This window comes from Belonocnema kinseyi, chromosome 3 (assembly GCF_010883055.1).
Source record: "Belonocnema kinseyi isolate 2016_QV_RU_SX_M_011 chromosome 3, B_treatae_v1, whole genome shotgun sequence".
Lineage (NCBI taxonomy): Eukaryota > Metazoa > Arthropoda > Insecta > Hymenoptera > Cynipidae > Belonocnema > Belonocnema kinseyi.
Window position 1 is genome coordinate 13,944,649 of NC_046659.1, and position 25,649 is coordinate 13,970,297.

General features: G+C 32.2%; 1 protein-coding gene across 2 annotated transcripts in view; it reads right to left on the minus strand.

Moving 5' to 3' along the window:
* The window catches only part of LOC117168808 (baculoviral IAP repeat-containing protein 3-like), a 92,852-nt gene extending 87,126 nt beyond the window's left edge, over positions 1-5,726 (minus strand). Inside the window, exon 1 of one of the 2 annotated variants that reach the window (XM_033354639.1) lies at positions 5,546-5,719. The gene's annotated coding sequence lies outside the window, so the exon portion shown is untranslated. Of the gene's footprint in view, positions 1-5,545 lie in introns of both variants that reach the window. The other variant, XM_033354640.1, reaches the window with a different exon arrangement.
* Between the last annotated feature and the right edge of the window lie 19,923 nt (positions 5,727-25,649).

Below are 25,649 nucleotides of genomic sequence, written 5' to 3' on the forward strand. Positions count from 1 at the left end.
GGGTGAAACTTCTCTACACCAAAATTAAAGACTTCACCAGAAACAAATCCTGGAGTATATTTAAATTTCACATGGAGGATCCCTTAATTAACATCACCGAACAAGTCCGCATCGGAGATATGTTAAATTTCTTACATCAGAACAAATTCGCAGAACACACATTTTTTCTATGCGAGCGACCTGATAAACAATTAAATGTAGATGAGAAGCAAAATCTATTGAGGGAAGCACACGGAAATGTGGCTACAGATCACTTTGGCGAAAACAAAACTATCAGGAGGGTACGCGAACAAACATCATGGGAAAATATGGAGAAAGACGCAATTGACTTTGTTAAAAGATGTCAAGTATGCCACCGCGAAAAACTGACTCGGATTCGTCCCAAAGTCGAAGCAGTCATCCCAGAAATGCCAACTCAACCAAATGACAAGATCGCAATAGACATAGTTGGTCCATTACCGGAAACAACGTGTGGGAACAAATACATCTTATCTATTCAGGATGTGCTGACGAAATATATAATCCTTGTTGCAATAAGCGAAACAACGAGCGAGAGCATACTAACCAACCTGCTAGATCACTACATATACATATTTTCCTCTCCAAAGCACACCTTAACTGATCAAGGCGCTAACTTTGTATCGGAATTGGTCAATAAATTTGAAAACCTCTTCAGAATTGAGCACGTCAAAACAACCGCTTTCCTTCCACAAAGTAATGGAGCACTGGAGAGAACTCACGGAACAATTAAATATTTGTTAAAGACTTACATGGCCGATAACGAGACGGAATGGGATCAAAACTTGAACCTAATATGCTTAGCATTCAATACAGCAGTTCACGAGAGCACAGGACTCACGCCGTTCGAAATGACATTCGGAAGAAAAGCTAACTTACCGTCAGCTTTAGCAACAACCACATCAATAACCCACCAAGAGCTATTAAACATTTGGCAAAAAAGACACAAAGAATATCTGGAAAAGGGAAGAGCTGCCATTCGAAAAATACAAGAACGATTAAAAAGGCAGCAAGATGCAAAAATAACCATCAGTAATCCTCTTTTTGAACCAGGAGATTTAGTCCTATTGCATAACGATAGCAAACAGACAAAATTGGAAAGCAAATGGCTCGGACCGTACACCATATGCAAACGCGTTCGTTACTCTGATTATGAAACTTTATACAATGATCAACATTATACAGTACACGCTAATAGGCTGAAGCCCTACTACCAATAGCTTGATCGGTTCATTTTATGATTTTTTTAGTATGAATTTGGCTTGGATATTCATTTCACTTGTCTCCATCTCATCCGCTAACGTTACTTTGACGTCACTCGATGGCTCCACGATCTTCATTGAAGACCTCGGTTCAGCAAAAATCTTTCATACTACTTGGCGACTCATTTCATCCGTCGATACACACACCATTGACAGAAGATACGAAAAAAATAAATCATTTGTATAAATCCGTCTCAGAACGATGTAATGTATGCTTGGAACAATTTGAATTACAAACCTTAAAATCTAGAATTGAGCGGCTAAATACTCGAAGATTGTCACTAAATCAGTTATTAGGAAAGAACCGGTACAAAAGAGGAATTTTTAATTTCGTGGGAAGCATCTCCAAAACCTTTTTTGGAACATTATTCGAAAGCGATTTAGATTATATCAACCACGAGCTTAAAGAACTATATTCCGAAAACAAAATTCTAAAAATGTCACTCCAAAATCAGACTAAGGTAATTAGGACTATTTTAAACTCAGCCGAACACGATGTAGATTCCATGTTTGCGAAAAGTAAAAGCATTCTGTATGCTTATAACAAGATAGCCAATAAGACGAACGAGAACATCGAAAATATAATAATAGCCAATCAGATAACAATCATGTCAATTTTTATATCGGAATTAAGCGAAGACATATCGTTATTAATTAATGCAATAAATGACGGAAAACACGGAATTATACATCCTCAAATCTTACCTCAGAGCACACTCATAGAAGGATTTAAGCAGTTTGAGGATGAAAACAATGAAAAACATAGTATTCAGTTAGTAGAGGAAAATTACCAATACTTAATTGATATTGCTGAGATAACTGTTTTGTTGATAAATAGTAAATTCGTTTATTCAATTCAAATTCCAATAATGAAAAAGGAAAGCTACAAAATAGATCACTTAATTCCGATACCAGTACGAAAGGGGGACAATTTTGTCGCAGTAATACCCAATGAAAATTATGTAATGATCAACGATCAAAGAACTCTTTACATCCCCACGTCAGAAAGCGATCTTAGCTACTGTAAATTTCGAGGAACTATTAGGATTTGTAAAAGAAAGAACCCTAGCTATCTCTTATCAGAAACGAAATCATGCGAAACACAATTGGTTAAAAACAGCGTTAGAATCATAAACAACAAAATGTATCAGGTTAATGTAATCATTATTGATCAAACGGTATTTTACATTTTACAAAATGAGCAAGGGGTAATTATGATTCCTAACAAGGAAGTGAGCGTACAAATTAACTGTGACAATTCCAACTTTGAAAAGTCAATAACAGGAGTAACCTTGATTAGAGCCCTGGATAACTGTATTCTACATACAGAGTACACTTTTGTAAAATTGAGCAAAACTAAAGTAAAAACGCAAAACTTTTCATATCGCAAAAATGTAACAATTCCTTTCTTAGAATCCGATTTGAATCTAGTAAGAAATGAATTCCTGCCCTTAAAGGGACAAATAAATGACCAGGAATTAAAGAATTCTGTCTTACTTAGGCTATACTTCGTTGATTCTCATCACACTTTTTGCATTTTATAAGTGCGGAGCCTGCGAATTATTGCGAAAATCTATTCCGAATCTTTGCATAAATTTTTGTTGCACCACCAATAAGATAAACAATGATACAACACCACATGTAGTAACATATGTACCAGCAAGTGCGCCTATGATGGACTTAGAAAGTAAACTAGATAATAAACCGATTAAATTTAGAAGGAAATAACCTGTATGGCTACGAAGAATTTCAGGAGAAATTCACTCTGACAGGGAAGGTGTAAAGCGGGAACGTATGAGAAAGAATATTCTAGCTCTACCAACGCTTTTTCCTAAAACAGAATAGTATCGTAAGCTCAGAAGAGATAGCACTCCCTCCCTTTCTAAGATAAGGGATATCGCCTGTACTCTGGATTCCAGGGACCGACCCTGCAAGGCCTGGGAGACAGATTCTTTCCTTGTTTGACTGCTACGGCTGCAACTTGTGTTTCAATTAATAAAACATCTGACCAGGTCTACGAATCTGTGTCAGGACAACATTAAAATAAAGTGACTTTTCACTCAGACAGTCACAAAAGGCTTTAAAATGTCCTTTCCGAAATTGAAATACGATCATAAATAACAAGCAGAGAGGCTATATCAATGGAGTAGCCGACACTCAAGGGTCCTTTGTTAAGATTTCGGATTAAAATTTAGAAGTAGATTTTTTTAATTTCACAGTTAAAAACCTAAACCATAATAATTCGGAATCTACGGGTTTCGATGATTTCAGATATCTAACTTTTTTTAAAAATGCTTAAAATTGGAATTAATACGACGTTCCTCGTAAATGGAATGAGATACGCCAAAAAGACAACATTTTTTAATCCAACTAGTAAATTGTATATTAGTATATAAGTTATAACTATAAATAAGTATAATGAGAAAATTCATTAATTAAAAAAAAAAAGTGTTAATAATTTGAAGAGAAATTTAAAAAGGAAGGGTCCGATTAGCGACGGCCAACTACTGTAAATGACTCTGCACGCCCGGTACGTGACGAATACAAAAGGAACATTATATTACCGTCGCACCACTCTTAAACGGACCACTAAGGGGACTCAGAGATTTCTATCGGTAGGGTATACTGGTATTGTCAAACTAATGTCCAGAATAGCCCCAGTTTTTTCCTATTTTCTGCGTCTAGGGGGAAACTGAGAAGTGCAGGACAAATTCTGAGGCCAGATTTGGATTCAGCAACTCGAAATCCATAAGGGTAACTTAATCACTTGTCTCGTGCAGACAAATGTTTTGTATGGCCTATGTGACAAGAAAATCCCTAGGTTTTACCTTACTTTTTGAATCTAGACGAAAACTGTGACGTGTAGGACAAATTCTAAACCAAATTCGGATTCAGCGGCTCAAAATCCATAAGGGTAGCCTAGTCACTTGTCTCGTGCAGAAAACTTTCTTTGTGGGTCTGTGTTATTGTTACTCTTGTTCCTATGTCTCAAATATGGCTCTATCGCGATATATTGAAATGATCATATTTAACGAGAAGTTGAAAATGGGGTAAGGATTTGACCAACATTTTTTTTTACTGATCATAGGGGTGCGTCCCCGCCCCCCACGAAACGTTAGAAAAGGGTAGGATTTTGACATTATTTTTGTGACCTGTCAAAAGGGTGTTTCTGGCCGTTTGGATGTTTAACATCACCTAAACGGTTTATTGTATAGGTGACGCCCCTATTCTGCAATTGCACCCAGATTTGCTTCAAAACAGGAATAGGCCTAAATCATGTAAAAAAAAAATATAATTCTAGTATATAAAGTATAATAACAATCTCATATAATATAATAATAACGCAATTCATAACAATGTATTGAAACAGCTTATGGAACCATGTGTAAATAAAATTCCTATCACAGTTGGAAAAATTACAATATTCTTTATGGCAAGAACCAATATTTTTGTAAAATACAGGAAACATATAACCATGAATTTCCTATAGAATTCCCTCAAGATATTTATTTAATTTGTATTCCGATTTGTCTACAGGTCAGATAATTTCAAATTTTTTCAACTTTTTGGTTACAACAGGTTCTTGCACTGTGATACGGAATTTTTTACACTTAAGCTCATAAGCAGTTTCGATATACTGTGCAAACATTCCTTCAAAATAGGCTAAGATCGTTAAAACATGTTGATTATTTCGGATATTACATCAAATTTAAGTAAACATTGAAATTTACACTATTCTTGCAATATCTACTTAAAAAATTGACACTATGGCTTCACTCTGGGTTCATTTTACACAGAAGTTTGAATGCACTCAACCCTTAAAAGAGACAAATTTTAGCTCAGACATGACTCAAATAAAGAGAACTTAATCACAAAAATATGTATACCAACACTTTCGTGGGCTACTGTACATACAGTAAGGCCAAATTTATACTAGCCACATCCAGGGGTGTGAAAGAGATTCTTCCATTCGCCATCTATTAGTCTCACTCGCACTCACGATTCCCTATGACTGGTACGAATTTGACCTTACGGTATATACATACCAGAATGCAGTTACTAACTAATTAGAATTCCGAAGTTTTGGCTACGATGTATCCATCTCGCAATTATCGTTAAATATGATTTTTCGAGTTTTTATTTATAAAAAAAACCATCGTTCTTCACAAATTCCAAGATTCAGACGTTCAAAATTCACGATCTAACATCGACGCATCCGAGACTGTAACCTCTTTCGCGGTTACACTAAAGATTCGTATGTGTACCTTAAGTTGGGAATGCTTTTTGAAGAATAGAAAATTTTGAACATTCACTTTTTGTTGTTTAGTTATTGTGTTGTAATTTTTCCTTAAAGTGACAGAACCGTTGAATATCCAAAAACTTAACAAATGAGTTACATGGTCTACGAATGTAAGTACACTAAATATCCATCACACAATAATCGCAATCAGCCCCATGCATCGCCCCCCCCCTTTCTGTTTTCTTACGATGCGGAGGGGAATTGTCGGTTAAACGAATCCAACAGATGGCGCCACAAAAAGTAGGTCTGTCTTTTTCATAGAATTGCATTAAGAAAAAGCAAAAATAATTAAAAAATTGATGCTGTTTTCAAATAAACAAAAAAAAATAGATGAAAAAATAAGTCTAATTATTACTAATTATTTAAAAAAAGAAAAAGTCATGAAAATATGTAGTTTCATATTAATCCAATTTAATTTTGAGATATATTTTGAAAGCAGTTCAAACTTTATATTTTTGTGATTTATTTTGCTGATATTATTGATTTTATTATTTGTTAAAGTTAAAAAAAATATTTTTTTTAAAATTATTAATGGAGCTAATGAAAAAATTAATAATATTAAAGACCTCAGTGACAAAAATATTTAAAAGATATACATGATCAGAAGAATACTAAAAAATATATGATGTATATTATATATTGAGGGAATAGTTTGGTAAAAAGTTAATGAAAAGACTAATAAATGAGAAAGTGGATTTAATATTATTTAATATAATGTATATATTTATTAAAATTGAACCAAATATCATATATACATTTATACAATGCAAACATTTATTTGTTGCTTAATCTTGAAAGCTTTTTTCTCACTGCATTCAACCCCTAATAATTTTATTTAAAAATTTTTATTTAAAGGAGATTTTGAATTAAATAGTTAATTATATTATTGCAAATCTCATTTCTAAAATGAACAGACTATAAACTATTAAACCCTATAAGCAAACGTACCGTACTCATGACGGACAGTAGGAGGAAATTCACTTTTTTCGTTCAGCTTGACGCTCCGAACTTTTGTCTTCTCTATTTGCTTATTAATAACTTTTTACTCAAAGCATGGAAAAACTGAAAGATTTTAGATAACAATTTTTCACACTCTGATAACTGATCAGGAAAACTTTATATTGTCTAAAATTAATGTTTAAGGTCTCATAAAATACAAATCATTTGTTTATCATTCCATTTATTTGTTGGAAATAAATTTGATAAACAAATTCACAAATAGTCTTATTATCGGTAAAATTTTTTGGTGCTAAAAGTGCTTCACATTGATGTAGGAATTACATTTAATAACAAAAATAATTTAAAAGTTTATAATAACTATTGTTATAAACAATTCTTGTGGCAAAATATTATAATTTGAGAGTTTTCAAATTATTATTTCCTTCAAGCGCCAGGAAGACTTCAGGTATTCCCTGAAACAATAAATATTTGATAATATTTGATAAAATATATCAATTTAAATTTTTGTAAATACATTAGATAAAGAAATTCAATATTTGGGTCCTTTCGCATAGAAATTTTGTTTCCACTGGAAATATTTTAAGTTGTTGGGCGAATAACTGCTAGTCACAAAAATATGTGAGAAGTTAACAATAACCATTGTTATGAATAATTCTCGTGACGAAATATTCAAATGTAAGGTTTTATCTAAATTTTTATTTTCTTTAGTCGCTACAATGGCTGCGGATATTCCTCAAAAATATATCTTTGATCATATTTAGTTGAATATAACAACTTACATGTTTATCAATAATTTACATAAAAAATGTCCCATTGTTGGCAGTATCACTCGGAAAAAGTCGGGTTTTCAATCGAAATAGATTGGAAATGAATCATAACACACTGCATGCTAAGATTCACTCAATACAAAATCTTTTGACAATAACCCACCGACTTGGCCATGAAAGAAAATTTTAATTTAATAAACCCTTAAGTTTAAATATTTTGTCACAAGAATTGTTAATAACAGAGGTTATTTTTAACTCTTCTAATATTTTTGTGACTAACAGTCATTCGTCAAGTAGCTTAAAAAACATTTCCAGTGCAAAAAAAAATTTCTATGCGAAAGGGCAGACATTTTAAATTTGTTTACCTAATTTGTTCAAAAATTTAAATGGTTATATTTTGTCAAATATTATTAAATATTTATTATTTTAATGACTACCTGAAGTCGTTCTGGCCATTGAAGGGAATTATGATTTGAAAAATCTCAAATTCTAATATTTTGACACAAAAATTGTTTATCACAGTGGTATTATGAACTTTAAAATTATTTTTGTTATTAAATGTCATTCCTACATTTATGGTAAGCAATTTTAGCAAAAAAATTTGTTCACCGATAATAAGACTTTGTTCATACTTTGACTGGAAAAAATATTAATGAAAAAATAGAGAGAAAATTTCGGAGAGTCAAGATCTACAGAATTTAATGATCTTTAATTTAAAACAGAAAAATTCAAAATCGCAAGAAAATTGAAGGCTCTGGACATTTTTGAATGAAAAAAGGGCATTTCCTCCAACTTTCCGTCATGAGTACAGTACGTTTGTTTATAGATTTTAATAGCTTATAATCTGCTTATTTTAGAAGTGATGTTTGGAATAATATAATTAACTATTTAATTCAAAATCTCCTTTGAATAAAAATTTTTAAATAAAATTATTAGGGGCTGAATGCAGCGAGCAAAAAGCTTTCAATATAAAGAAACAAGTAAATGATTGAACTCTATAAATATATATATGATGTTTGGTTCAATTTAAATAAATGTATACATTGTATTAAATCCATTTTCTCATTTATCATTCGTGTCATTGACTTTTTTTCCAAATCATTCGCTCAAACATTTTAATTACAATTACCACTACTCTTTAAAAATATTTCCTTCAAAACTTGAAACTTTTAAGATTTTAAAGGAACAAAGATTCTTTACTTTGCAACTTAAGTTGTACTCTTACATATTCTAATTATTATTATATTTATATTGGATATAAGTAATATATATATATTTTATTAATTCTTCTGATCATGTATATGTTTTAAATATTTTTGTCATTGAGGTCTGAAATATGATTAATTTTTTCATTATCTACATTAATATGAGCAAAATAAATCACAAAAATATAAAGTTCGAACTGCTTTCAAAATGTATCTCAAAATTAAATTTTATTCATATTAAACTACATATTTTCATGACTTTTTCTTTTTTAAAATAATTAGTCACAGTTACTCTTATTTTTTCATATATTCTTTTTTGTTTATTTGCAAACAGCATCAAGTTTTTAATTATTTTTGCTTTTTCTTAATACAATTCAATGAAAAAGACAGACCTACTTTTTGTGGTGCCATCTGTTGGCTTAGTTTGACAGACATTTCCCCTCCGGATCGTAAGAAAACTACTATTTCTTACACATGCACGCGTCGAGGCAAAGGGCTGATCGCAATTAATGTAAGACTAAGGATAAACGCTTGCCATTAATCCAAGGTCAGCTAAAACGTGGTAGACTGAAAGCGCGTAATATACCCAGGGTTGGTAACGTATACTACTCTACGTTTTATATGCGGTGTTCTACGCATATATTACCGCGTATATTACCTCTTTAGTTTTCTACGCCTTTTGATGTATATTATGTTTTAAAAAAAACTTTCATTGCGCATGCGTAAATTTAGAAAAATACGTAAAATCAGATATGTGGTGGGAGATTGCCGATTCCATGTATTTAATTTCGAACGATTTTCGCCAGCGTCACCTATTACCTGAGGGTTTTGCGAACTAAAATAAAGCGTCCCCAATTACTCAGGCCAGTTTACGAACTGAAATCGATGATAGACGGTTCTACTTGAGCGGTCAAACAGGGCTGCACATGGACATAGGAAACAAGGGACTTGGCATGCCATTGCGGGGGTGATGCAATGAGGGGGGAGGTCCGCCACCTTTTGATGTCCCGCGACAAACATGGCAGCGCTCACATGTTAAAATTTTCTTTCACAGTTTGTCGGACCAAAACGCTCGTGCGCATAATCAAGTGGCATATCATAAGAAGGCAGCCCTCCCCCCTCATGGAATTCTCACCCTTCCCGTGAACTCGACCCCGCTCAACAAGTTCGGATAGCATGCTAAGTCCCGTTTTTCCTATGTCCATGATGTATATTATAGCAGAGATATTCTAGTTCGTAAACTGGCTACGTGAATTTGGACTGCTTTAATTAAAAAGTCTACATAACAGAAAATTATGCACAATTAAACATTTTTTTAAAGTACTGTTTTTTTGGTATTCAAAGATTAATTTAAGAGCCTATTATTCAAAATTTTAATCATTCTTTTCGTATATAACGATGAAAAATATAAAAAATGGTGGAAAATTAACAAACATTTTAATTTAAAATTAATACTTTTTTGTTGTTTAAAGATGACTGTATATTTTTTTAATTCATTGTTTTTTTGTAGAAAATTTATCTTATCGATTAAAAAATCATATTTTTCATAAAAAATTAAACTCTGTTTGGAAATTTGTTGATTTTGAATTGAAAATTTAACTATTTTATTTATGCTTCAAAATCAATCTTTTTCAGTAGCAAATTCATTTATTTGGTTGACAATTTTAAGATTTTTGTTTTCAAGTTTGTTGTTTTTTATCAGAAAATTAATTTTCTAGGTTAAAAATTCTTCATTTTATTGAAAATTAAACTTTTTTTTAATTCCGTTGTTTTTGGATTGAAAATTGAACTATTTAATTTGTCTTTCTAATGCTTGAAAATTAATCTTGGTAGAAAATTCATTTTTTGTGTTACAAATGTAGGTTGTTTTTAAAAAATATTTGGTAAATTTTCGGAAATATTTTTTTTTTAACACTCAGAATCTTCTAAAATTTCTAAATGTCTGAAAAGGAGGCGAATTAAAAAAAAATTTTATATTAAAAAAACTTTTCTTAAAATATTCCAATTTTCTCGCGGAATTTATAGAAATGTTTACAAAAATTTTAATATCTTTTTAAATTTTATCAAAAAATTAATATAAAAAAATCCTTTCAAATGTTCGTATTAATCTTATGAATATTCTTTCATTTTCTAGAAACCTTTCAAAGTTTTAAAAAAGTTTCTAAGCATGTAATTCAAAATCTTTCAAAACCGATTTTTGAAATAATTTTTTAAAAGTTTTTTTGTGTAGTGAAATTGGAAAAATTTATCAAAGTACAGTTCAGTCAAAAGCTAATTATAACTTTTGTGTTACGAAAGGTTTGAATGTTGATTTAGAAAACAAATTGGATATAACGTAATTTAATTATTTCTTTTACACAAAACCCTTAATGGAAATGTATGTTGTTTTGTTTGTTTAAAATTTAAGTACATACTTGTTAAATTAGCTGTTTTTGGTGGAAAATAAAGCTTGTATGAAAATTTGTTTTTTGTATTGAAAATTCAAATATTTGGACAGAAATTAAGTTTTTTATTTAAAATTTTGGATTGAAAATTGAAGTATTTACCAAAAAATTTTTTGGGTTGAAACTGTAACTATTCTGTGTTTTTTATTGGTTCAAGATTAATCTTCTTAGTTGAGTATACTTTTTGTTATAGAATATTGAACTATTTCTTGAAAATTCGTCGTTCTATAAATATTTTATAAATATTAGGAAATCTTTTAAACTTCTAAAATATTTTAAATCACTTTAACAATTCTAAATTCTTCAACACCCAAATTTTTCTTACAATTTTTAAGTCCTAAAAAATAAAAGAAATTGCCGGAGATATTATGGATTCTTTCTCAGAATTTTTAGAAATCTTTTAAAATTTTCTCTAACAATTTATTTTTAAAAACAAAAAAACCTTTCAAATTTTTTGTATGAATATGAATTTGGTGGGTGTTTTCAGTTTGTTATTTGCTGAGATACCGACAAATGTTCAGCGAAATATAGATTTTTTAAGATTTCGAAAGAAAAAGCTTTTTAAGAATTTTGATAGATTTGAAGATGATAAAAAAGTTTTCTTAAGTTTCCTAAGAAAATTTAACATTTTTCTTATTTTTAAAGTTCATTTCAAGAGAATACTTAAAAAGAGTCCATGATTTTTAAAGAAAATGATCAAAAATTAATTTTGAGAGAATATTCTACAACTTTTGCAAAACTTTTCAAAAAATTGCAAAAAAAGATTCTGGAAAATTTTAATATTGAGAAGATTTTTAAATGACAAAAGAAAATTTAGATTTCTGAAGATTTTGAAATAAAGTTTTGGATTCTATTTCAGAATTTGGAAAGGTTTTAAGAATTTAAAATTTTTTGTCCTAACATTTCAGGGAAAGTTTTAATTTATTTTTTATTTAAAAAACAAAATATTGTAAAGAAAATTTTAAAATATTTTTAAACTTTTTAAAACATTTAAAAACTGCATTGACTCAAGAATCTGATAAACAAAAGTATCAACACTCAGAAATTTTCGAAAAAGTAAATATGATTTATCGCGTATATGCTTGGACTGGTGTCATGTTTTGATGACGGTTGCTGACAGTAGGACCATGCGGTGGTTTTTTAATCTTTTTCTTTAAATTTTCATATACAATATTTCCTAATTCATATAATTTGATATAATATTTAATTTGATGTAATACTTGATATATTACAGACAAATGAAAATTCTTAAATTAGAAAAGTCCGGAACAATAAAATTCCTGACAGTTTCTGAGTTTATGAATTGAAAATTTCACGAATATAAACATTCGTAAAATTGTGTAAGTATTAAAAAAATAATTTTAATTGAATGTGTTAAAAAAAGTGAAAAACTTATTTAATTCGTTGTTTTTTGGTAAACAATAAAGCTTGTATGGAAATTCCTTTCTTTATTGAAAATTCAAATATTTGGTTCAAAATTAATTTTTTCATTTAAATTTTTGGATTGAAAATTAAAGTATTCAACAAGAAAAACTTTTTAGTTGAAACTTTAACTATTTTATTTATATTTTTATTGGTTTAAAATTAATCTTCATAGTTGAGAATTCTTTTTTATATAATATTTATTCTTCAAAGCCCAAATTTGTCTTAACATTCTTAAATGTTAAAAAATTAAAAAATTGCCGAAGATATTTTTGATTTTTTACCAGCATTTTTAGAAATCTTTTTAAATTTTCTCTGTGACAATTTATTTTTTAAAATAAAAAATCCTTTAAAATTTTCATATGGATTTGAAGAATATTCTTTCATTACCTTTCAAAATTGTCAAAAAGATTAAAACTTTGTTCGAAAACCTGTTTGATTGCATTCTGCATGAATATGATTTTATTGGATATTTTCAGTTTGTTATTTGCTGTGAGGCCGACAAATGTTGAGCGAAATATAGATTTTTTAAGATTTCGAAAGAAAAAGCTTGTTAAGAATTTTTAAAGCTTTGAAGAGGATAAAAAAGTTTTCTTAAGTTTCCTTAGAAAATTTACAATTTTTTTTTATTTTTGAAGTTAATTTAAAGAAAATATTTAAAGATATTTTAAGATTTTTAAAGAAAATTATTAAATTTATCAACAAATAATTTTGAGCGAATATTCTACAACTTTTTAAAACATTTGAAAAAACTGTAAAAAATATTCGGGAAAATTTTAAGTTAATTTTGATAATTTTGCACAGTATAAAAATAGGAAAAATTAGAATTAGTAGATAGGTAGGGGGAGTTCTGGCACACTTTTTCCGTACAAATAGCAAACTTGCGGCTAGATTGCAGAAGGCTGTAAGATTGGTTTCGCGCCTTGTGCTGACTTACGAATCACAGTTTTGAAGTATCCGATCCACACTATCGATATTGCAAATTAATACTTAAAAATCATGGGAATGAAACTTTTCAGCCCAAAAAATATGGTATATGATATGATATATGATATCTCAATATTAGGTTATGTATTACCTGCTATCCCCGGAATTTCAGTTTTTCACCCTGAAGTAATATGTACTAAATGTTTTATCGTAATGGTGCATCATAAAAAATTTTCAAGATCTGCAACCACTCTCGTGATATTACAACAATTCTCGGTAAACAAAATTCCATTCTCATTACGTCATCGTCGATTCCTGGAATCTTTATCAATGTGAACTTAATTAATTAAACGTTCTCCTTTGATATTTGTCGACATGGGCGTCATATTTTATATGATGTTAAACAATTCTCGGTAAACAAAATTCCATTCTGGTGACGCCATCGTCGATTCCTGGAATCCTTATCTATGTGAACTAAATTGAGTAAACGTTTAAATACGTGTTATTTTTGCACTCTCATGTTAATTATTGCATCATATGGTGAAATACTACTAAAAGGCTACATAAATTTGATGGAGGGGGAAAGCGTCTATAAGATGAGGTCAGTTCTTCTCTTTCTTCAGTTTGTTGTCAGATGCCAGAATGAGAAGAAGAAAAGCAACAACTTCCTAAACTTAAACAAAACCGCTCGCAGTGAAGATTTTCTTCCAACAAAGAAGCTGACAGACCTACAAGTTAACAAGGGATATGAAATAACGGAGATTAAGCAGGCTAAAACAAAATATGGAACGAGAACGCTTGTAATCATAGAAAACAAATTCACCGTTTTCCTACCTTAAAGAATGGCAAAACTGTTTAAGTGAGACAAATGTTTAAGTGTGTGCAGTTTTTCAAATATCGCTCAGTCAATGACAAGCTTCGGTGCGATATTCATCATGCCTTATACACCACAAAATCAAATGCTACATGCGACCACATACAACCTGAATTCATCATTCACAAAACAAATTATTGCTGGTGCTGAATTTAAAAAAGACGGAAAGCTCGCCTCAGCAGTGAAATTTCAGGCCAGTCATCCTCGTGCAAGTATAACCCTAAATCTTGAAGAGTGGAATTTATTTGAAAGTTACTTTAACCTCTTGACACTCTTCTTTGATGGCCAAGAGAAGCAACAATTCATCGAATGTGGAAATTTCCATATACACATGACTATATCTTTTGGAAAGTATATAGTGGCTTTGGAGAAAATTCAAGAAACGCAAAAATACTATCCATTTGTACTGCAAGAAACAACGTTTGCTGTCCTTCAGGAAGTCAGCCCTTATATCGACCGGTATCTTCTGGACCTGAGTATTATGCCGTTTCAACGTACAAAAGATATCATTATTGAAACCATTGCTGAAAGCGTCTGGCGTAACGTGAAATCACCATCTGTGAAAAGTGTAAAATCTTATATACCAAAAAACTATAAGAGTTTAAAGAGTAGCGCAATGAAAAAACTTATATTTGCTAATCGTATGCGTTTTGAAATTCTATTTCTTGAAACGATGACTTTTTATAATCAGAACGTGTGTGAAGAAGTGATTGAGAAATTACCAGAACTCAGATGCGTGAATGATAGCTCTATAAATTAAAAATGTCATGCATTTTTTTGTAAGAAATATCTAAATAAAAATATAATTTAAAGTAAATTCGCCTTCTTTCATTCTCTAGAATAAGGGTAGGTAGATGTGTAACTTTATCAACCAAATAAATGTCTGGATGTCTAACTTCGCCTAGTTCTTGCTCATAAAAACTACCTACAAAAGCTTTATCCCGATAATCTTTATGCATATACGTCACCGGTTTAGTATTCTTAACATAGCTTACATGCTGAAATTTACTTATACGCACTTTATCTCCAACTTTAAATTTCGCTTTCTCAACTGCATGTTTTACACTAATTTTTGTATACATCAAACAACATTTTTTTCTCATTTTCTTCAGTAACATCTTTTGGTCTCATTCGAATAGTCTGATGCCTAGTATCGTTGCAAGATGAAACTAAATCTTTCAAAATATCTACCCATTTGTAATTCCCCTGTAAGCTAAATTGCATCCACATTTTATTCTTCAAAGTACGATTAAATCGCTCACAAATGGATGCTTTTAAATTGCTAAACGTCGATCACAAACTGATCTTGTATCGCTTCATTAGATTTTCAAAATGTAAGTTGTAAAATTCTTTTCCTATATCAACATGTAAATTTTTCGGTATGCATCCTTTGTCAAGTATAGATACCATAGCTGTGGCTACATCTCACCCTTCTTGGATTTACCTGGAATAGCCCAAACAAATTTGGAAAATATATCAGTTACAGTCAAAACGTACTTCTATTCTTTGTTTTCTTTTGTATAAGGTTGCATTTCAACAAGATCCGCTTGCCAAGTCTCATCGATACTACGGATATCAAAGTATCAACGTTGATAGTTTCTTCTAGCAGGCCTATATGTAACTCCTTCACTAGTTGCAGCCTTTCGTTATTCATTTTTTAGTGTGTTCAGCTTGGCATCCAAATGAGAATTGAGCTCTGAATTGCGATACGCCAGTTCTTTAATGGAATCCACATCAACTTCCAAAATATTTAAACTTTTATATGAAGAGGTTTCTAGAGTTTCAATCATCATGTTATTGTTAACAACTCCAGTTCGCAAGGAAGCTATGACATCATGCAGTCTGAATTTCTTGCTGTAACACATGTTGCATCATATTTAAATTCACTGCATCATCTAAATCTTTTTCATCAGCTACATTGCACAGCTTTTTCTTTTAGATATCATAATGCCCATCGGTGGTGAATTTGAATCCAACTCCTGTTGGACCTCGACTTGCCATCTTAGCTCGCTTAATTTGACATCCTAACACATCGATACTCATTTTGCAAATGACCAACATATCGTCAAATTGATGAATAAATATTAAATATCAATAATAAATTGATAAAATAATTTAAAAAATTGTTTAATAAATAATTCCAGCCTCTCGTAATTCTTCAATAATTGACATAATTTCATTTGAGACTTAGATTTCCCGCTGCTTGAGATGCTGACAGTAAACGCAATCTATCAACTAATTCGTTTGGATCATCCCAATAAATGCTGTCTAATTTATTAGCCTCTGTACCAACCATATATTTTGGAATTAAACCGTTACCCATTGAAGAGCGCTTTTCAATTTGTTTATTGTTAGTTTTCAAAGGTGAAAGGGAATCAGTTTATTTATAAAATTTGTATATTTGAAAGATGTATTATCACGAAAATTCCCATCAACTATATAATGTTTTTGATGCAAATTTGTTGAAATTGCGATATTTTAAAAATTTTCAAGGTCTTCATTATTTATAGCAGTACTATTTGGTATCTTTTTAAACAAAAGTTCAAGCAAACTCACAGCCATTGGATAGCTTACAGTGCCTATATTAATTAGATTTTTATTGAAACTTATCGAAGAATCTCCAATCATTAGTCTATCTTTTGAAAATTTTCGTACACCATAAACATTATCTATATCTATCCTTCTCTCCCCCAACTTTTGAAGATAATCAATTGCTATATCATTTGATGGAAAGGATACTGGTCTTTCTAAATCCTCTGAAGCCTCAGAATCGTATGCTGACAAAAATGAAGTTTCATCATTGTCTTGATCATTTTGCTCTTCACCATAATTTTGAAACTATTTCTGAAATTCTTCTTCAGATTCACTCTTGATTTAATTTTTAATTTTATTCTTGGCTTCATTTCCGATTGGATCGATTCTTTTAACAGTTTTAAAACCATTAACTATTTTCTCAAGTGGTGTAATGATGGGCTTAAAGGTATCATTTAATGTCTGATCAACTGTTTCTTCACCCAACTTTAGTAATCTATGCTTTCGTAGAATCGCTTCACTAGCTTTAGCAATTTCATGCAAAATATGTTTTTGCTTGTGAAAGCCCTCCTCACTTGTAAACATGTTAATACCGTAGTGTTCAAAGTGTAACTGTCTCTATGTAGTCATTACATACATATTTATTGCTTTTCCAGATTAACAAAACAGTCAAAATGTTTTCAATATCTACGTTCATTCAGATTTCTATCCTTATCAATTACAACAAATCCATTCTTATCATCGTACCAGCAAGCTAAACACACCTTTTTAAATTGTGAATAAGGCAAGTCACTATTCACATGATCATCATATATATGCTTCAGATTCATCTCATCTTGTTTAAACAATAAAAGCAAATTAACATCATCACGTATAAGATATTTCGAAATACGAGCATATGTCTGACTCAAATAGCAACAGTTAACATCCTTGTGCCTACACACTGAAAAAAATGCTTTTATATTATCTTGCTTTTCACAGGCTACATCATCAAATACAAACACTGAATTTGAATTAGCTTCATTTGGTATTACAACATCATCGTGCTCATTGAAAGGATAGTACTAAACACCAGCTACTGAGTTCAGAACTTTTTCTAAGAATTTGTATTTTGGTTGCTTTCAAGATTTAGAGTAAACATAAACATTTTCAAATCTCAATCCATTTGGGTGTATTAACAGAGCCAACAAAGCATTTGTCTTTCCACAGTTGGAAGGTCCACAAAATATTGCTCGTACACTGCTTGGTAACAGATGTCCATGCCGTTTTTCTTTTTTCTCATGTTGTACAAGCGAATCGAAATTATCGATAGGCAGCTTTATAGGTTGTGCTTCAAACTGCATCTTGACTATGACTGTGTGAAAAACTATAAATTTCAGGTTTATGTAGGTTCAGTCTTCAGTCTGAAAGTATCTCTCAAACAGATATGATCGTTCACGGTGACAAACCTACAGTCAGTCGTAAGCGATCCTCGAAAGAGGCAAGACGTGGAAAAGGTCTGTTGAATAAAATTATTAATAATCTTCCTGTAGAGTTACATATTCCTGGATACCAGTACTGTGGACCAGGCACGAAATTGGCAAAAAGAATTGCGCGAGGTGATCGTGGAATCAATCCTCTTGACTCTGCTTGTGAGGAGCACGATATAGCCTACTCACAAAACAGAGAAAATATAGAGGCTAGAAACTCAGCTGACAGTGTACTAGCTACAAAAGCTTGGAAACGTGTCCTTGCTCAGGACGCACGCTTGGGTGAAAAGGCCGCTGCTTGGGGAATAACTTATGCAATGAAAATTAAATAAAATTTGGTATGGGTCTCAAAAATAAAAGGTCTACCACGACACTCAAAAAAATAGTTATAGCAGCTGAAAAAGCAATGATACCAGGTAATGATGCACAAACTATTATCGAATCTACTCTCAGAGGTGCACGTGCAGCTTTAAAAAAGACGGGTGGAAAAAGAAATGTAAAGAAACCTCGAATTTTACCAGTTCGAAAAAAAATTGGGTGGCTTTCTACCCTTTCTTATACCCATCTTTGCCGGCCTAAGCGGTACTGGTGCGCTAGCTGGTGGAGCTGCGGGAATAGCTAAAGCTGTTAATGATTCAAATGATGCAAAACGAAAGCTTGAAGAAAGAAAACGTCATAATGAAGCAATGGAAGCCATTGCTATGAGGAAAGGTTTTTATTTGTAACCATATAAAGGAGGATTTGGACTTCATCTAAAACCATATAATCAAGCAGGGGGACTTAAGTGCAAATCAAAAAACTTAAAGTGACGCTACCTCACTGAGCTTTAACCGATGCAAATTTACTTAAATTCGCAAAATCTTTCAAAATTAAACATTTTAGAGGTGTTTTTATGAGTAATGGATTACCAAACTGTGTGCCACGTAAATGTAAAAGTGCTATTGTTAACCTTGATGATAAAGACAATCTAGGTACTCATTGCGTTGCGTATAAAAAGTTTAGCAGTAAAATAATTTATTTTGATAGCTTCGGTAACCTCAGGCCACCTTTGGATCTCTTTAAGTATCTCGGGGTTGGTAGCGTAAAATATAATCATGAAAGGTATCAGAATTATAATACATTTGTATATGGACATTTATGCCTTAAATTTTTATGCAATCAGTTAAAATCTCAAAGTATGTATAATCTATATAAATATAGAGGCTAATGATTTCAAGCCAGTCAAAGACTAGCCGTAATCATGGATGATTCATTGACGTTAACATTATCGGGCACTTCTTCGATCCTAGAAAATCAGTATTTTCCTCCAATTGAGTTGTCTCCATACAAAGATTACGCCCTTGGTCTTGTGGAATTTCTAACCTTCAACTCAATGCCCAATGTAGACACTGGTCAAAATAAATTCTACGTGGATGAAGAAATAATTGAAATACGTACAGGAAGTTATTAAATAGGTGATATACAGCGCTATCTACATAATGTTTTAGTAAAAAGGGTATTTAAATTCAGATTAAATCTAATAATAATACATTACGAAGTGAAATATATTGCAATCGAGTTATAAATTTTGAAAAATCAGACTCAATTGCAAGTTTATTGGGATTTACACCAAGAATATTGGAACCTATTAAACATCATGAATCTGACCAACCATTATCCATCATTAAAATAAATGATCATAGAGTTGAATGTAACATAACTACAGGAGCGTACATCAATGGTCAAAAAGTGCACACTACGAGGTGTGTTCAAAAAATAAGGTGACTTTATGGTTTTCTCAAAAAATATTCATTTATTCCTCAATATTTATGCTATCCCCTTCAAAGTAATCCCCCTCAGATATAATACACTTGTGCCAACGCTTTTTCCAATCATCGAAGCACTTCTGATAATCATTTTGTGGTATCTCCTTGAGCTTTGGGAAAAGAAAAAAGTCACTGGGGGCCAAATCCGGTGAATATGGAGGCTGAGGCATGACTGTGGTGCTTTTTTGGTCAGAAAATCTTTCACAAGCAACGATGAATGAGCAGGTGCATTATTGTGATGCAAAAGCCACGAATTGTTTTTCCAAAGTTCCGGACGTTTTGTGGGTATCGCCTCTCGCAAACAGCGCATAACTTGAAGGTAATACTCCTTATTGACCGTACGACCTTGTGGTAAGAATTCCTGATGCACTACGCCACGGTAATCAAAAAAGACAGTGAGAAAAACCTTCACATTTGACCGAACTTGAAGTGCTTTTTTCGATCTTAGAGACTCAGGATGCTTCCACTGAGACGATTGGGCTTTAGTTTCGACGTCATAACCACATACACACGATTCATCCCCAGTTATAACCCTTTTGAGAAAATCAGGATCATTATTGACTTCATTCAACATCTCCTGAGCGATGATCATGCAATGGATCTTTTGATCAAAATTAAGCAGTTTTGAAACAAATTTCGCTGACACACGTCTCATGCCCAAAACGTCCGAAAATACAGCATGGCATGAGCCAACCGATATGCCAACATCTTCAGCAACTTCTCTGATGGTGATTCGGCGATTTTTCAACACCATTTCTTCCACTGCTTGAACGTTTTCATCTGTTGTTGACGTGCTGGAACGTCCAGGGCTAAATTCGTCTTCGACATCCTCTCGGCCTTCTTGGAACAGCTTGTACCACTTGTACACATTTTTCTTACTCATAGCAGACTCACCGTATGCAACTGTCAACATTTCAAGAGTTTTAGAGCACTGGATTCCATTTTTCACACAAAATTTAATGCAAACTCTTTGCTCGATTTTTTTCCAAAGAAGAAAATCGTCGAGGACACCAAACCCTTCTAACCTGTTACGCCTCTGCCAGAAAAACAATACGAGCTATATAGTCAAAACTGTAAACATATGATCGTGACGAGTTTACCAACACAACAAAACAAAAAATTTAAAACTTGAATGTACGTAGCCCGCGAAAATGGAAAAGTCACCTTACTTTTTGAACACACCTCGTATTTATGAATTTTCCCCCGTAGTACCGCCAGGATATAAAATAGTCGAAGTCCCATCGCACATCATTTACTTGCCGATAGCCATCAAGACAATAGATCACATACAGCTCCGTATAGTTGATCGAGAAGGACATTTGGTTAATTTTCGTGGAGAAATTATAACACTCAGACTGCACGTCAAGTCTACGATAATGGGTATTGTTTTCAATAAAAGGTTGGATTCAGCTATAATACTTTAGTACCATAGAGCAAGAGCATCAGTCGACAACAGACTGTCAAAGGGATAACACCTCAAAACGTGCTGCTGTTGAAAAGGCTGGGTTTCGTGGTCACACCACTCGCAAAAAGAAGAGCATAAAAAGATTCAAGATTTTTTGTGCTTGCATCTGTATTTTTGTATATCGACGTTTAATTGTTTGTCAAGGAGGAGGAAATTATAAATATTAAAACTCCCATTATTTTCGACGAATCTATCGCTCATTGTGAAGTGCATGCACACCAGTCATATGCTTCATCAAGCTTCAATAATAGTGATGAGATTAGAGTTCATTGTCTCCTGCCGAGCAAAAGTTCACTACACGTACACGGAAGAATCATAAGAACTGATGGAGCACCAGTAACGGACACAATTTTAGTTTCTAATGCCATCTGTCATTTGTTTGAAGAAGCAAGATATGAAATCAACGCAACAGACATTGATAGGAATAAAAATGTTGATCTCACTAGTCTCATGAAAAATTATGTATCTCTACATCCCGGACAATCACGTTACATACAAAATACTGGCTGGCTTAAAATAAATTATAATAATCAATCGCTAACCATCGCCACTGCACTGTTAGAAAAATCTGTACGAGGTTTAATATACATGTGTGTGAAGCAAATATGCACTACCGCTACTGAAATGTAACATACATTGGTGTAGTGAATTTAACATACATGTGTATTAAATTTAATATACAGGTCAGTATAGCAATCTGCATGAAAACTCAGCGTGCTTTAATTACTTTAAATCTTGTCAAATATTCTCAATTGAATTAATAATCTAGGATTTTCCGACTGAATTGTTATTTATTATGAAAGTGCAATGTACGGGTAAAACTTTTTCCTAATTTCGCTCTAAATAGCCAAAATTAAAGGCGAAGACAGTTAATTGTAGGTTAGGTTTGTTATTTATTTGCTTAATTGAACTTTTTCACTGGAAATCCAATTTTATTTCTGGTTAATAGGAAGAAGGTATTATGTTTTATTATTTACTATTGAAAATTACTGCTAACTTATTTTGAATTTGTGAAAAATGAAATTAACTGATTTTTCTTGTAAGTGATTAACATGAATGTATATGAAATTTATTATAGTCGCCCTTAACGGCGATTTCATATGCCTGATATATTAATCTTAATACACATGGGTATATTAAATTTAATATTATTTTTAACAGTGTGTTTACTTTGTTGTAGCTATACGTCTTAGCATGATATTTGGTTTTGCTGAGGATTATCACGAAATCATTGTCCATGCTAAACATGAACTTATTTTGACAAGATCAAAAGTAATTCAAATGCCATCTTCCAAGCAACCCCCATTGAGCAGTATAAAATTAAAATTAATAAAATAGGGTGGTTATTGTCTACCCTAGTAAAAATGCCTAATAGAATCCATTTTTGGATCTTAAGTGGAACCTAATCGTTTTTCTATTTAGTCCCTCACACACTAAGAAAAAAAATACTTCCGAATCAATGTTGAATCAAATAAAATATTTCTAAATTATTAAAAAATTGATCATAATTAAAATTCTGAAGTGTGATGCTATGTTACAATAGCAAAAAAGTTTAACTGGCACATTGCCATAATCGATGGCCATAAATTGTTGATTCAAAGAAGGAAAATATTAATCCAAATGTAAAATACATTTTCTTTGCAAAAGTTAAATCTAAGGATTTTACACCTTTCTGAAGCCTCTGACAAACTCTCCTACGTTTTCTCGTATTTTTATTGACAGTCGATTCTTCTTGACTATACCCCGCACGTTATTCTAAAACTAAAGTAATTGTTAAATTTGCCTAGAGAAGCTTATTACTAATAACTAAAGACAAACGCAGTTTATTAAAATATCCGCAAGCGCCGAGAATCGAACGCACGCACCACACGCTTATAAGTCGAACGCCTAATCCCCATAGCATAAGAGATCTTAATTGGTTTTTCTATTCGGTTTCTAACTGGTTATTATCTGTTTCGTAGGAACTTGCAAAGTGGCTTCGATTAGCATCGGATGTGCTGTTTATTCGGTACTCGCATTTCATTACATATCGGCTCCTAAGTAGCATCTAAACGGATTTCTATTCGGTTTCTAATTGCCATCTATTTGTAGCGAAGAATCTTTCAATGTGTATCTCATTAGGTTCTAATATGTATTTATTTGGTATTTGTAATGCATTAGCTATTGGTTCCTAAGTGGATCTTAAATGGTTTTTCTATTCGGTTTCTATCTGGTTTTTATCTGGTTCGTAGTGACTTGCAAAGTGGCTTTGGTTAGCATCGGATGTGCTGCTTATTCGGTTCTCGCAATTCATTACATAGCGGCTCCTAAGTGGATTCTAAATGGATTTTCCATTCAGTTTCCATTCAGTTTGTATTTGGATTCGTAATGCCATAATTACTGGGTCCTTAGTGGCAACTAAGTGGATGTCTATTAGGTTTCTGACTGGTATTTGTCTGGTCCGCAGTAACCTGTGAAGTGGCTTCGATTAGGATCTGATGTGTTGTATACTAGATACTCGCAACGCATTACTTATCGGATCCTAAATGACATCTAAACGGATTTTATTTTCGGTTTCTATTTGCCATCCATTTAGAGCTTAAGAACTTCTGATGTGGATCTGACTAAGCTCTAATGTGTGTTTATGTGGAATTTGTAATGCATTAACTATTGGGTCCTGAGTGGCACCTAAGTGGATGTCTACTTGTTTTCTGACTGGTATTTATCTGGTCCGGAGTGACTTGTGAAGTGGCTTTGATCCTTAGAGAACCTCTTAGAGAAGCAATTTTTTACTTGTGCAGTTTACGAGAAAGGAGAACCTAAAAGGTGCTTCATAGATCAACTTTATAAACAATTATTTTGACTTTTAATATCCGATTAATTTAATCTCGATTTACCATTACAAATCCTAATAAAACCTCTTCGAACAGCAATTTTAAACTTTTGGCATTCGTAAAAAAAGAAGAACCTATTAGATTCATTTTAGGGCCATTTTCAATGCAGATCTTCGAATTTTTACTTGATAAATAGAAATCCCAGTAGCCGTTCTCTCTAACGGTTCTTAAGAACCGTTCGACTCTTAAGAACCGTTGAAAAAGATCCACCTATTCCAATAAGTTTTCAAACTTGGGAACTGTATGAATATCCTATACTTCCAACTGCTTCAAACCATGTTTGGACTGTAAAAACATCAACACAATTGGAAAACCCAAGATTTGTTGTACTTATATTTCAAACAAACAGAAAAGTAGAATAGGACCACTATGGGGAATTTGGAGTGGGGGTAGGGGGAGGAGCCTGTACTATTGGGAATTTTGAGTGGGGTAGGGAAGGGGTCTGTACTATGGGGAATTTGGGGTGGGGGTCCGCCATGACAGATATTATGGGAAATTTGGAGGGGGGGGTGAATGTACTATGGGAAATTTGGAGTAGGGGTGAAGACTGTGGAATTGTAGGGTTAGAGAGTGAGAATTAGAAAATAATTAGATTATAAAATTTTTTAATGCACTTTTAAAAAATAAATAGTTGAAGGACAGTTTAATTAATTGAACCATTTTTTCTATTACATATGTTTTTTATTAATATTTTCTAAAAAAAAAATTACATATAGTTTCCTAATTCTAGCAATATAAATATAGGTACCTGAGAAACGTAGTAAAAAATACATCTAAATTCTTAATTGTATTCTATAAATAAGAGTACATTTGCAAGGTGGCTAGACTAACTATTCAACATGAGATAAGAGAAAAAACACCTACACAATATACATACGAGGTGTGCGCAAAAAGTAAGGTGACTTTTCAATTTTCGCGGGCTACGTACATTCAAGCTTTAAATTTTTTGTTTTGTTATGTTGGTACACTCGTCACGATCATATGTTCACAGTTTCGACTATATAGCTCGTATTGTTTTTCTGGCAGAGGCGTAAAAGGTTAGAAGGGTTTGGTGTGCTCGGCGATTTTCTTCTTTGGAAAAAAATTGAGCAAAGAGTTTGCATTAAATTTTGTGTGAAAAATGGAATCCAGTGCTCTAAAACACTTGAAATATTGACAGTTGCATACGGTGAGTCTACTCTGAGTAAGAAAAATGTGGATAAGTGGTACAAGCTGTTCCAAGAAGGCCGAGAGGATGTCGAAGACGAACCTTGCCCTGGACGTCCCAGCAAGTCAACAACAGATGAAAACGTTCAAGCAGTGGAAGAAATGGTGTTGAAAAATCGC